Here is a 12,379-nt window from a genome sequence, read left to right on the forward strand (position 1 = left end):
CCACCTCACTTGTGAAAGTATTCACGAGACCTGTGCATGCCCAGGCCAGTAGAAGGCCCAGCATGGATCGGGAGGTGGACAGGAAGCCCCAGCCCTAGCTGAGGATGGCTGGTAGGTTGACTAAACTCCATGGAACAGATCTACACCCAAGAACATTTAGGAAACAGATTCAACTTTACAGACGTTTAAAAATAAAGGACATGAAGTCTGGGGGGTGGGTAATAAGTTGGGGATGGAGAGGGATGAGGGGGTCAGAATATTAGCAAAATATATTGTATGAAATTCTCAAATCAAAAAAATCACTAAGCACAGTTAAATACAATTATACATTCAGTTCTCATTTTTCTAGTTATATTTCAGTAACTGCATATGGCTAGCAGTACCTACATCGGACAGCTCAGGGCGTCTACACTGGATAGCTCGGGAACTGCCGTCTCTCTCACTGCAGCCTGTCTGTTGGACAGCACCATGAAGACCCAGAGGCCAGGCTGCTCGGGCTTCCTTCTTTGGCTCCTTCCTGCCCCCCTTTACTGGGGCATAGTGCATTCCCAGGTGCGCAAAGCTGACCAAAACTTCTCGGCTTTCCAGAAGCTCCTGGTTTATCTGCCTTGTATGGTCCTTGGATAGAACTCCAAATGGATTCTTATATGCTGGTTCCATTTGGCGTAGAATAAACTCTCAGTGCTTTGAGCTCATGTCCATAGCTGAGGTTACAAAGACTTTGAGAAGGAATTTGGAAGAGAGGTGAAGCTGTTCTAGGTGTCTCACGTTTCCTACTAAACTCTCCTCTCCAGGATCAGCGTCTCCTCTCACAGACACAAGAATGCTAAAAGACAGATCTATGGACACATTCCAACCAGTCATTTTCCCCTTAGCAGGGACTCACTGTATTCCCTCTCCCACAGAGTGTTATTGCAGCGGTCACTATGTGATGCCACATTATAGCCTGACTCTTAACATCCATTTCAAGGCCATGAGAGAGCCTGAACTGCTGAGAGCCCGTTCCTTCAGACTTCTCTCAGAACTGTGCCCCCAAGCAAGAGCTCTATGTTCTGTTGAAACAGTATCTCCAGTATGAAATAGGGAAGTAAAAGACCCTTATCAGAGGATTCTGTCCCTTCTGATCTCTAGACCTAGACTAACACATAGAAGCACAAACAGATGTTCAATTTCTTTCATTGTTTGCAGTGAGATAAGCACAGGCTTGACATGTAAACAAACACATGTACATTCATATATTAAGTCAAGGGCAAGGAAGAGCCATGAGGCATTAAGGTCATATGTCTGGGTCACAAGAGGAGAGCATGGCTCAGTGAACTTGTCTACACTGTGAACAAGCTTAAGGCTAACTTTTTGGTTGCAAGGTTAAGTAAAAGTCAATTTGTTCAGAGCATGTACCTATTATAAAAATCATTACAACAGACTTCTCCCCTGACTCCGTGGCAGTCTGTTAGTGGGAGATCTCTGCCGCCCTCCCTTTGCTTCCTCCGTTTCCACCGACCTCTTTGAGGACCAAATATGCATGAGTGCCTCTCCGTTCATGTTGGCCAGGCTGGTGTTCAGATCGGCAACGCCTGCTGGGAGCTCTACTGCCTGGAACATGGCATCCAGCCTGATGGCCAGATGCCAGGTGACAAGACCATTGGGGGAGGAGACGACTCCTTCAACACCTTCTTCAGTGAGACAGGCGCTGGCAAGCATGTGCCCAGGGCAGTGTTTGTAGACCTGGAACCCACGGTCATTGATGAAGTTCGCACTGGTACCTACCGCCAGCTCTTCACAGGCAAGGAAGATGCTGCCAATAATACGCCCATGGGCGCCACACCATTGGCAAGGAGATCATTGACCTTGTCCTGGACCGAATTCCCAGGCTGGCTGACCAGCGCACAGGTCTTCAGGGCTTCTTGGTTTTCCACAGCTTTGGTGGGGGAACTGGCTCTGGGTCACCTCCCTGCTGATGGAACAGCTCTCTGTTGATTACGGAAAGAAGTTCAAGCTGGAGTTCTCCAACTACCCAGCCCCCCAGGTTTCCACCACTATTGTTGAGCCCTACAATTCCATCCTCACCACTCACACCACCCTGGAGCACTCTGATTGTGCCTTCATGGTAGACAATGAGGCCATCTATGACATCTGTCGTAGAAACCTCAATATCAAGCGCCCAGCCTACCCTAACTTAACAGCCTTATTAGCCAGATTGTGTCTTCCCTCACTGCTTCCCTGAGATTTGATGGAGCCCTGAATGTAGATCTGACTAAATTCCAGACCAACCTGGTGCCCTATCCCCAAATCCACTTCCCTCTGGCCACATATGCCCTGTCATCTCTGCTGAGAAAGCATGAGCAGCTTTCTGTAGCAAAGATCACCAATGCCTGCTTTGAGCCAGCCAACCAGATGGTGAAATGTGACCCTCGCCATGGTAAACACATGGCTTGCTGCCTGTTGTACCGTGGTGATGTGGTTCCCAAAGATGTCAATGCTGCCATTGCCACCATTAAAACCAAGCATAACATCCAGTTTGTGGATTGGTGCCCCACTGGCTTCAAGGTCGGCATCAATTACCAGCCTCCCAATGTGGTACCTGGTGGAGACCTGGCCAAGGTACAGCGAGCTGTGTGCATGCTGAGCAACACCACAGCCATTGCTGAGGCCTGGGCCCGTCTCGACCACAAGTTTGATCTGATGTATGCCAAGCGTGACTTTGTGCACTGGTATGTGGGTGAGGGCATGGAGGAAGGGGAGTTCTCTGAGGCCCGTGAGGACATGTCTGCCCTGGAGAAGGATTATGGAGGTTGGTGTGGATTCTGTTGAAGGAGAGGGTGAGGAAGGAGAATACTAATCTATTCCTTTCAACCCTGTAGCATGTCAAACTCCCAGAACTTCAGCTTCAACATTAGCTGACAGGCATCAATGTTTGCTGATTAGGTTAGCTTCCCTGTGATCATGTCTATTTTTTCCATGTGAACCTGTTTTTTCCCTGATGTATCAAAGTAAAAGCTTTAAGGATAAAAAAAATCATTACAACAGTTTCCCCTTCTTTGTTTTATAAAGGCAACAGAAGGTGTTCTCAGAGAAATCATCCTTACATAGGACAGAATAACATAAGAAACTTGTATTAAGAAGTTGGACTTGGGGCTGGAGAGATGGCTCAACAGTTAAGAGCTTTGGCTGCTCTTGGAAAGGACCCAGGTTAAGTTCCCAGCTCCCACATGGTGGCTAACAACTGTCTGTAACTCCAGGTCCAGGAGATCCAGTACCCTCTTCTGGCCTCCATGGGCTTTGTACAACATGGCTGCTCTTACATACATGCAGGCAAAACAGTTATATACGTAAAAAAGTTGGACTTTACCTCTCGCAGCTATATGAGCCTGGAAAAGTGTTCTGTTTCTTTCTAGTCTCTTTTGCTATGAATTGGTGATAACAAAGTCTACTTTGTGTTACGGTGTTTATGTGTGTACACTTACTACAGAATATGCACATTTATGTGCACATTTACTACAGAATACACACATTTATGTGAACACTTACCACAGAATACACACATTTATGTGCACACCAGAATACGCACGTTTATGTGCACACTTACTACAGAATATGCACGTTTATGTGCACAGTTACTACAGAATACACATGTTAAAGTCAGTTTTCCTTTGTGAAAGAATTTTAGTTATTTACAAGCCACGAGTGGAAGTCTTTAAAAAAAGGGAAGTGCGGTGTGGGAGGGATGGAGCCCTGTTGCAGACTCCTGAGACATGTCTCTCGGACAGATACTGACATTGCCTGCAGTTCAGGTTGAGCTGGAGGAGGCACAGAAGGAAAAGCCTTGCAGGTGTCCTGGTTCCTTTCCCCCAGCTGGAGTGCTGATACTGGATTTTCCTGTCACAGTCTCCAAGGCTTTTTATCATGAACAGAAGCTTCAGGTTGAAAAGAAAGAGTGACTTCTGGAAGTTCAGAGAAAAGGCTCTATGACGGCTCCTTATTCTGTATCCACAGTGAAAGTACGAGGTTGGATTTGCTGGGTGTGGTGCTGTACCTTTGGCCCTGGGAGAAATCTGTCAACTGCAGATTATCGATAGTGTATGGATGGATGGCTGGGGGTCATAGGACAGGTGGTGGTGGACCATCTGTGTCTAGTGTAGAACTTCCCACTGGATGGACAAGTTTACTTTTTAAAATAAGATTTGTGGTGTTGGGAAGCGAACCCAGGGCCTTGTCTGTGCTAGGTAAGTGCTCTACTGCTGAGCCACAACCTACAGCCCTTTGTAAGTTGTGAATGTTTTGATTGATTGCTGATAAGCAAAAGGCAGCTCTAGAAGAAACATAATTGGAATATAGGTTTCCAATTCAGGCATGAGGAAGCAGATTCCAGAACACTGGCATTTAAAAAACTGTGCATGTGTGCGTGCGTGCGTGTGTGTGTGTGTGTGTGTGTGTGTGTATACACGTGTGCATGTGGGTGTGCAGATGTGTGTGCATATGCATGTGGAGGCCAGAGGTCAACTTTGAGTGCTGTTCCTCAAGTGCTGTCCACTTTGTTTTTTGAGACAGGATCTGTTGCTAGCCAGGCATTCACCCATTAGTCTAGACTGATGGCCAGTGAGCCGCAGGGATCCGTGTGTCTCTGCCTTCCTCGTCCTGAGAGCACTGCAGTGCCTGGCTTTTCATGTGGGTTCCGGGTATCGAATTCAAGTCTTTGTGCTTGTACTGGAAGTGCTGTGCCCACTGAGCCATCCTCCAACGGAAAGCTTTGCTTTTGAGGTGATATCCCACTTATCTAAGAACAAAACTGAGTTTTTGAGACTTCTCATTTGTTGGTGGTCATCTCTGGCAAGAACACGTGATGTTCACATTGCAGACGAAGATGAATAGAGCTAAAAACAGAAGCTTTCACACAGTGATGCCAAAACCTCAAATTTTCTCCCCAAACTGAGTTGCCTGTAACTGGTCCCACCAGATAATTACTTCAGCTGCATTTTTCTATAACGTATTTTAAATCCAAAAAACAGATGTGAAAGTGCTGCACTTGAAATGATTCATGTACCATTGTTCTGTTTGTTTTTCTACTTTGTAATGATTTACTCCATAATTCAAGGGGTTTAAGCCTGAGCAGTCAGACTCCGCAGCCATCACTGGGGCAGAATTACTTCCTGAAGGGTTGTGGGGTCAGCAGGGGGATGGGCTATTACCCTGCCAGGCTACGGCGATCCAGGCGAGACACCTGTCACCATGTGCAGCTCGTTCTCCCTTTTCTTTCTCCTGCCCCTCCCTCCAGACTTTCTTCCCTTCATCTCCGTTTCCTTCTCTCTCCTCCCTTTTCCTCCAAGGATCCTCTAGTTGACCCTCACTATGCGTTTTGAGGCTTATAAAATGAATTGCACAGTACTTACTGACTGCCTGTGGTGTTCCTAGCCACCAGGGAGAAAGTGAGTGGAGAATGTAGGCCACCAACTCTGACCTCAGGGGCCTCAGATTCCTCTCTCTCTCTCTCTCTCTCTCTCTCTCTCTCTCTCTCTCTCTCTCTCGCTCGCTCACTCTGTGTTGTGTGTGTGTGCATGTATATGTGTGAGTGAGCACTCATGTATGTGCATCTGCATGTGGCGGCAGAGGTAAATGTTGGACGTCCTCCTCAGTTGCTTGCACCTTGGTTCTGAGATGAGCCTCTCTCACTGAACCTGGAGCTTCCGCCAGACGGGCTGCTCGGTGCACCCCTGGCAACCTCCTGACTCTGCTCCCTTGGTGCTGGAATTATAGGTACAAGGCTTTTTTTAATGTGGGTGCTGGGGATCCAAACTCAGGTCCTGAGCTTATGCAGCAAGCATTTGCAGGCCGAGCCATCTCCCCAGCCCCCCTGGGACTTAGACTCTTGAAGGACTCTGTAGGGTGGTTTGGGACATCTTTGGAAGCATTTTGGAAGAATTTTCATGCCCCGTAAGGGAGAATCCAATCTCTCTCCTTTCTCAGCACACATTAAAAAGCCATTTCCTTCTAGTTAATGAATTCCAGACAGTCCATTGCTTAGAGCTCAGGAAGTCCTGACCTGGAGATCGGGGTCTTGAGAAGTGCCTTCCATGTCATTATCTTTAAATCTTTCATCTCGATTGAAGCCCATGTGACAACTTCATGCTTATCCCATTAAAAAGTAAGAAACTAAACTGTTTTCCTTTTCTCTCTTTTTAAAACCTTGATGGATTGCCTCATGCCCCCATTCTGTTGCAATGTTTATGAGAATTCCACGCAGATACTTATTGATCTTATTCATTTAGTTTCTGAAATTTGCATTCATCCCCTCCAAGGTACAACAGACTGGGCATCTGCTCTGCATCCCAATTGTGGCTGCTTTCTTTTTTATGCTTTCTGTGGGTTCTGAGCTCCTAAGCACAGACCGTCTCAAGCTCTCGGCCCACAGGCTAACAAATCAGGTGGGGGGACTCAAGGGCAAGGGATGGAGGCTGCTGTCAGTCAGTGAGGCCCGTTCTATGCAAATGTAGCATTTTCTGATGGGAGAAATAAACTCCGGGCCTGTCTAAAAACAGTTACCGTGCAGTGATTAGCCTGGCCCCACCTGTTTGAATTCTCCCCCCGCCCCGTGATATTCTTTGTCATACCTTGCTGAACTGCACAGAACATTTTAGACTGAGGATAAACTTTGCTAACAGTACGATGTGCAGCCAGGTTGGGGCCCGCTGCTGGGTGGGGGTGTTCTCACTTCTTAAACTTTCCTTTCTCTAATAATGGGAGACCAGTTATCCTTTGAATGACATAAACTCCGTACCTGTCATTGTCCCCGAGTGGCTGCCCTTCCAGACGTCTCTTCCTGTGAGACTTGTTATCTTCGAAGAGAACAAGGAAGCTGGGCTTGGCGGTAAAACGATCTCTTCTGAGGACCTTCTTTCACAGTGGGGGAGGCCACAGTCCTTATTTACTATTTAAGAACGGCCTGTAATACATTTCCTTTTGTTTCTTCCCTTTCCAAACTTTTATTCTCTAATTTTAATGAACATTGGCTAAGTATTTATGTAAACATATATTGTTAAATATTCTCACACAGTGTTTTAAGTGTGTAAAGCACTATTCAAGGGAATACGATTAATAAATAATATTGTGAGGACAATAATAAGTAATAGATACCACCCACTGTCAAATTTAAAATATGTGTCTATCTATCTATCTATCTATCATCTATCAATCATCTATCTATCTATCATCTATCTCTATCAATCATCTATCTATCTATCTCTCTCTCATCTATCTATCATCTGTCTGTATACAATCTATCTATCCATCTATCATTCTCTATCATCTATCAATCTATCATCTATCTATCTCTCTCTCATCTATCTATCATCTGTCTGTATACAATCTATCTATCCATCTATCATTCTCTATCATCTATCAATCTATCATCTATCTATCTCTCTCTCATCTATCTATCATCTGTCTGTATACAATCTATCTATCCATCTATCATTCTCTATCATCTATCAATCTATCATCTATCTATCTCTCTCTCATCTATCTATCATCTGTCTGTATACAATCTATCTATCCATCTATCATTCTCTATCATCTATCAATCTATCATCTATCTATCTCTCTCTCATCTATCTATCATCTGTCTGTATACAATCTATCTATCCATCTATCATTCTCTATCATCTATCAATCTATCATCTATCTATCTCTCTCTCATCTATCTATCATCTGTCTGTATACAATCTATCTATCCATCTATCATTCTCTATCATCTATCAATCTATCATCTATCTATCTCTCTCTCATCTATCTATCATCTGTCTGTATACAATCTATCTATCCATCTATCATTCTCTATCATCTATCAATCTATCATCTATCTATCTCTCTCTCATCTATCTATCATCTGTCTGTATACAATCTATCTATCCATCTATCATTCTCTATCATCTATCAATCTATCATCTATCTATCTCTCTCTCATCTATCTATCATCTGTCTGTATACAATCTATCTATCCATCTATCATTCTCTATCATCTATCAATCTATCATCTATCTATCTCTCTCTCATCTATCTATCATCTGTCTGTATACAATCTATCTATCCATCTATCATTCTCTATCATCTATCAATCTATCATCTATCTATCTCTCTCTCATCTATCTATCATCTGTCTGTATACAATCTATCTATCCATCTATCATTCTCTATCATCTATCAATCTATCATCTATCTATCTCTCTCTCATCTATCTATCATCTGTCTGTATACAATCTATCTATCCATCTATCATTCTCTATCATCTATCAATCTATCATCTATCTATCTCTCTCTCATCTATCTATCATCTGTCTGTATACAATCTATCTATCCATCTATCATTCTCTATCATCTATCAATCTATCATCTATCTATCTCTCTCTCATCTATCTATCATCTGTCTGTATACAATCTATCTATCCATCTATCATTCTCTATCATCTATCAATCTATCATCTATCTATCTCTCTCTCATCTATCTATCATCTGTCTGTATACAATCTATCTATCCATCTATCATTCTCTATCATCTATCAATCTATCATCTATCTATCTCTCTCTCATCTATCTATCATCTGTCTGTATACAATCTATCTATCCATCTATCATTCTCTATCATCTATCAATCTATCATCTATCTATCTCTCTCTCATCTATCTATCATCTGTCTGTATACAATCTATCTATCCATCTATCATTCTCTATCATCTATCAATCTATCATCTATCTATCTCTCTCTCATCTATCTATCATCTGTCTGTATACAATCTATCTATCCATCTATCATTCTCTATCATCTATCAATCTATCATCTATCTATCTCTCTCTCATCTATCTATCATCTGTCTGTATACAATCTATCTATCCATCTATCATTCTCTATCATCTATCAATCTATCATCTATCTATCTCTCTCTCATCTATCTATCATCTGTCTGTATACAATCTATCTATCCATCTATCATTCTCTATCATCTATCAATCTATCATCTATCTATCTCTCTCTCATCTATCTATCATCTGTCTGTATACAATCTATCTATCCATCTATCATTCTCTATCATCTATCAATCTATCATCTATCTATCTCTCTCTCATCTATCTATCATCTGTCTGTATACAATCTATCTATCCATCTATCATTCTCTATCATCTATCAATCTATCATCTATCTATCTCTCTCTCATCTATCTATCATCTGTCTGTATACAATCTATCTATCCATCTATCATTCTCTATCATCTATCAATCTATCATCTATCTATCTCTCTCTCATCTATCTATCATCTGTCTGTATACAATCTATCTATCCATCTATCATTCTCTATCATCTATCAATCTATCATCTATCTATCTCTCTCTCATCTATCTATCATCTGTCTGTATACAATCTATCTATCCATCTATCATTCTCTATCATCTATCAATCTATCATCTATCTATCTCTCTCTCATCTATCTATCATCTGTCTGTATACAATCTATCTATCCATCTATCATTCTCTATCATCTATCAATCTATCATCTATCTATCTCTCTCTCATCTATCTATCATCTGTCTGTATACAATCTATCTATCCATCTATCATTCTCTATCATCTATCAATCTATCATCTATCTATCTCTCTCTCATCTATCTATCATCTGTCTGTATACAATCTATCTATCCATCTATCATTCTCTATCATCTATCAATCTATCATCTATCTATCTCTCTCTCATCTATCTATCATCTGTCTGTATACAATCTATCTATCCATCTATCATTCTCTATCATCTATCAATCTATCATCTATCTATCTCTCTCTCATCTATCTATCATCTGTCTGTATACAATCTATCTATCCATCTATCATTCTCTATCATCTATCAATCTATCATCTATCTATCTCTCTCTCATCTATCTATCATCTGTCTGTATACAATCTATCTATCCATCTATCATTCTCTATCATCTATCAATCTATCATCTATCTATCTCTCTCTCATCTATCTATCATCTGTCTGTATACAATCTATCTATCCATCTATCATTCTCTATCATCTATCAATCTATCATCTATCTATCTCTCTCTCATCTATCTATCATCTGTCTGTATACAATCTATCTATCCATCTATCATTCTCTATCATCTATCAATCTATCATCTATCTATCTCTCTCTCATCTATCTATCATCTGTCTGTATACAATCTATCTATCCATCTATCATTCTCTATCATCTATCAATCTATCATCTATCTATCTCTCTCTCATCTATCTATCATCTGTCTGTATACAATCTATCTATCCATCTATCATTCTCTATCATCTATCAATCTATCATCTATCTATCTCTCTCTCATCTATCTATCATCTGTCTGTATACAATCTATCTATCCATCTATCATTCTCTATCATCTATCAATCTATCATCTATCTATCTCTCTCTCATCTATCTATCATCTGTCTGTATACAATCTATCTATCCATCTATCATTCTCTATCATCTATCAATCTATCATCTATCTATCTCTCTCTCATCTATCTATCATCTGTCTGTATACAATCTATCTATCCATCTATCATTCTCTATCATCTATCAATCTATCATCTATCTATCTCTCTCTCATCTATCTATCATCTGTCTGTATACAATCTATCTATCCATCTATCATTCTCTATCATCTATCAATCTATCATCTATCTATCTCTCTCTCATCTATCTATCATCTGTCTGTATACAATCTATCTATCCATCTATCATTCTCTATCATCTATCAATCTATCATCTATCTATCTCTCTCTCATCTATCTATCATCTGTCTGTATACAATCTATCTATCCATCTATCATTCTCTATCATCTATCAATCTATCATCTATCTATCTCTCTCTCATCTATCTATCATCTGTCTGTATACAATCTATCTATCCATCTATCATTCTCTATCATCTATCAATCTATCATCTATCTATCTCTCTCTCATCTATCTATCATCTGTCTGTATACAATCTATCTATCCATCTATCATTCTCTATCATCTATCAATCTATCATCTATCTATCTCTCTCTCATCTATCTATCATCTGTCTGTATACAATCTATCTATCCATCTATCATTCTCTATCATCTATCAATCTATCATCTATCTATCTCTCTCTCATCTATCTATCATCTGTCTGTATACAATCTATCTATCCATCTATCATTCTCTATCATCTATCAATCTATCATCTATCTATCTCTCTCTCATCTATCTATCATCTGTCTGTATACAATCTATCTATCCATCTATCATTCTCTATCATCTATCAATCTATCATCTATCTATCTCTCTCTCATCTATCTATCATCTGTCTGTATACAATCTATCTATCCATCTATCATTCTCTATCATCTATCAATCTATCATCTATCTATCTCTCTCTCATCTATCTATCATCTGTCTGTATACAATCTATCTATCCATCTATCATTCTCTATCATCTATCAATCTATCATCTATCTATCTCTCTCTCATCTATCTATCATCTGTCTGTATACAATCTATCTATCCATCTATCATTCTCTATCATCTATCAATCTATCATCTATCTATCTCTCTCTCATCTATCTATCATCTGTCTGTATACAATCTATCTATCCATCTATCATTCTCTATCATCTATCAATCTATCATCTATCTATCTCTCTCTCATCTATCTATCATCTGTCTGTATACAATCTATCTATCCATCTATCATTCTCTATCATCTATCAATCTATCATCTATCTATCTCTCTCTCATCTATCTATCATCTGTCTGTATACAATCTATCTATCCATCTATCATTCTCTATCATCTATCAATCTATCATCTATCTATCTCTCTCTCATCTATCTATCATCTGTCTGTATACAATCTATCTATCCATCTATCATTCTCTATCATCTATCAATCTATCATCTATCTATCTCTCTCTCATCTATCTATCATCTGTCTGTATACAATCTATCTATCCATCTATCATTCTCTATCATCTATCAATCTATCATCTATCTATCTCTCTCTCATCTATCTATCATCTGTCTGTATACAATCTATCTATCCATCTATCATTCTCTATCATCTATCAATCTATCATCTATCTATCTATCATCTATCTATCTATCTATCTATCTCTAACTATCTATCAATCTATCTATCTATCTATCTATCATCTATCTATCAATCATCTATCTATCATCTGTCTGTATATCATCTATCTATCCATCTATCATTATCTATCATCTATCAATCTATCATCTATCTATCTATCATCTATCATCTATACCATCTATCCCATATCATCTATATCATCTATAAACTTGTCAATCAACCATCTATCAGATACCAGCTATCA

At 40.1% G+C, this 12,379-nt stretch overlaps 1 pseudogene; it reads left to right on the plus strand.

Annotated features, from left to right (window-relative positions):
* The first annotated feature begins 1,518 nt into the window (after positions 1-1,518).
* Positions 1,519-2,839, plus strand: LOC103738598 (annotated as a pseudogene).
* The last annotated feature ends 9,540 nt before the right edge of the window (positions 2,840-12,379 follow it).

This window comes from Nannospalax galili, unplaced genomic scaffold, assembly GCF_000622305.1.
Source record: "Nannospalax galili isolate Female #2095 unplaced genomic scaffold, S.galili_v1.0 scaffold179, whole genome shotgun sequence".
Classification (NCBI taxonomy): Eukaryota; Metazoa; Chordata; class Mammalia; order Rodentia; family Spalacidae; genus Nannospalax; species Nannospalax galili.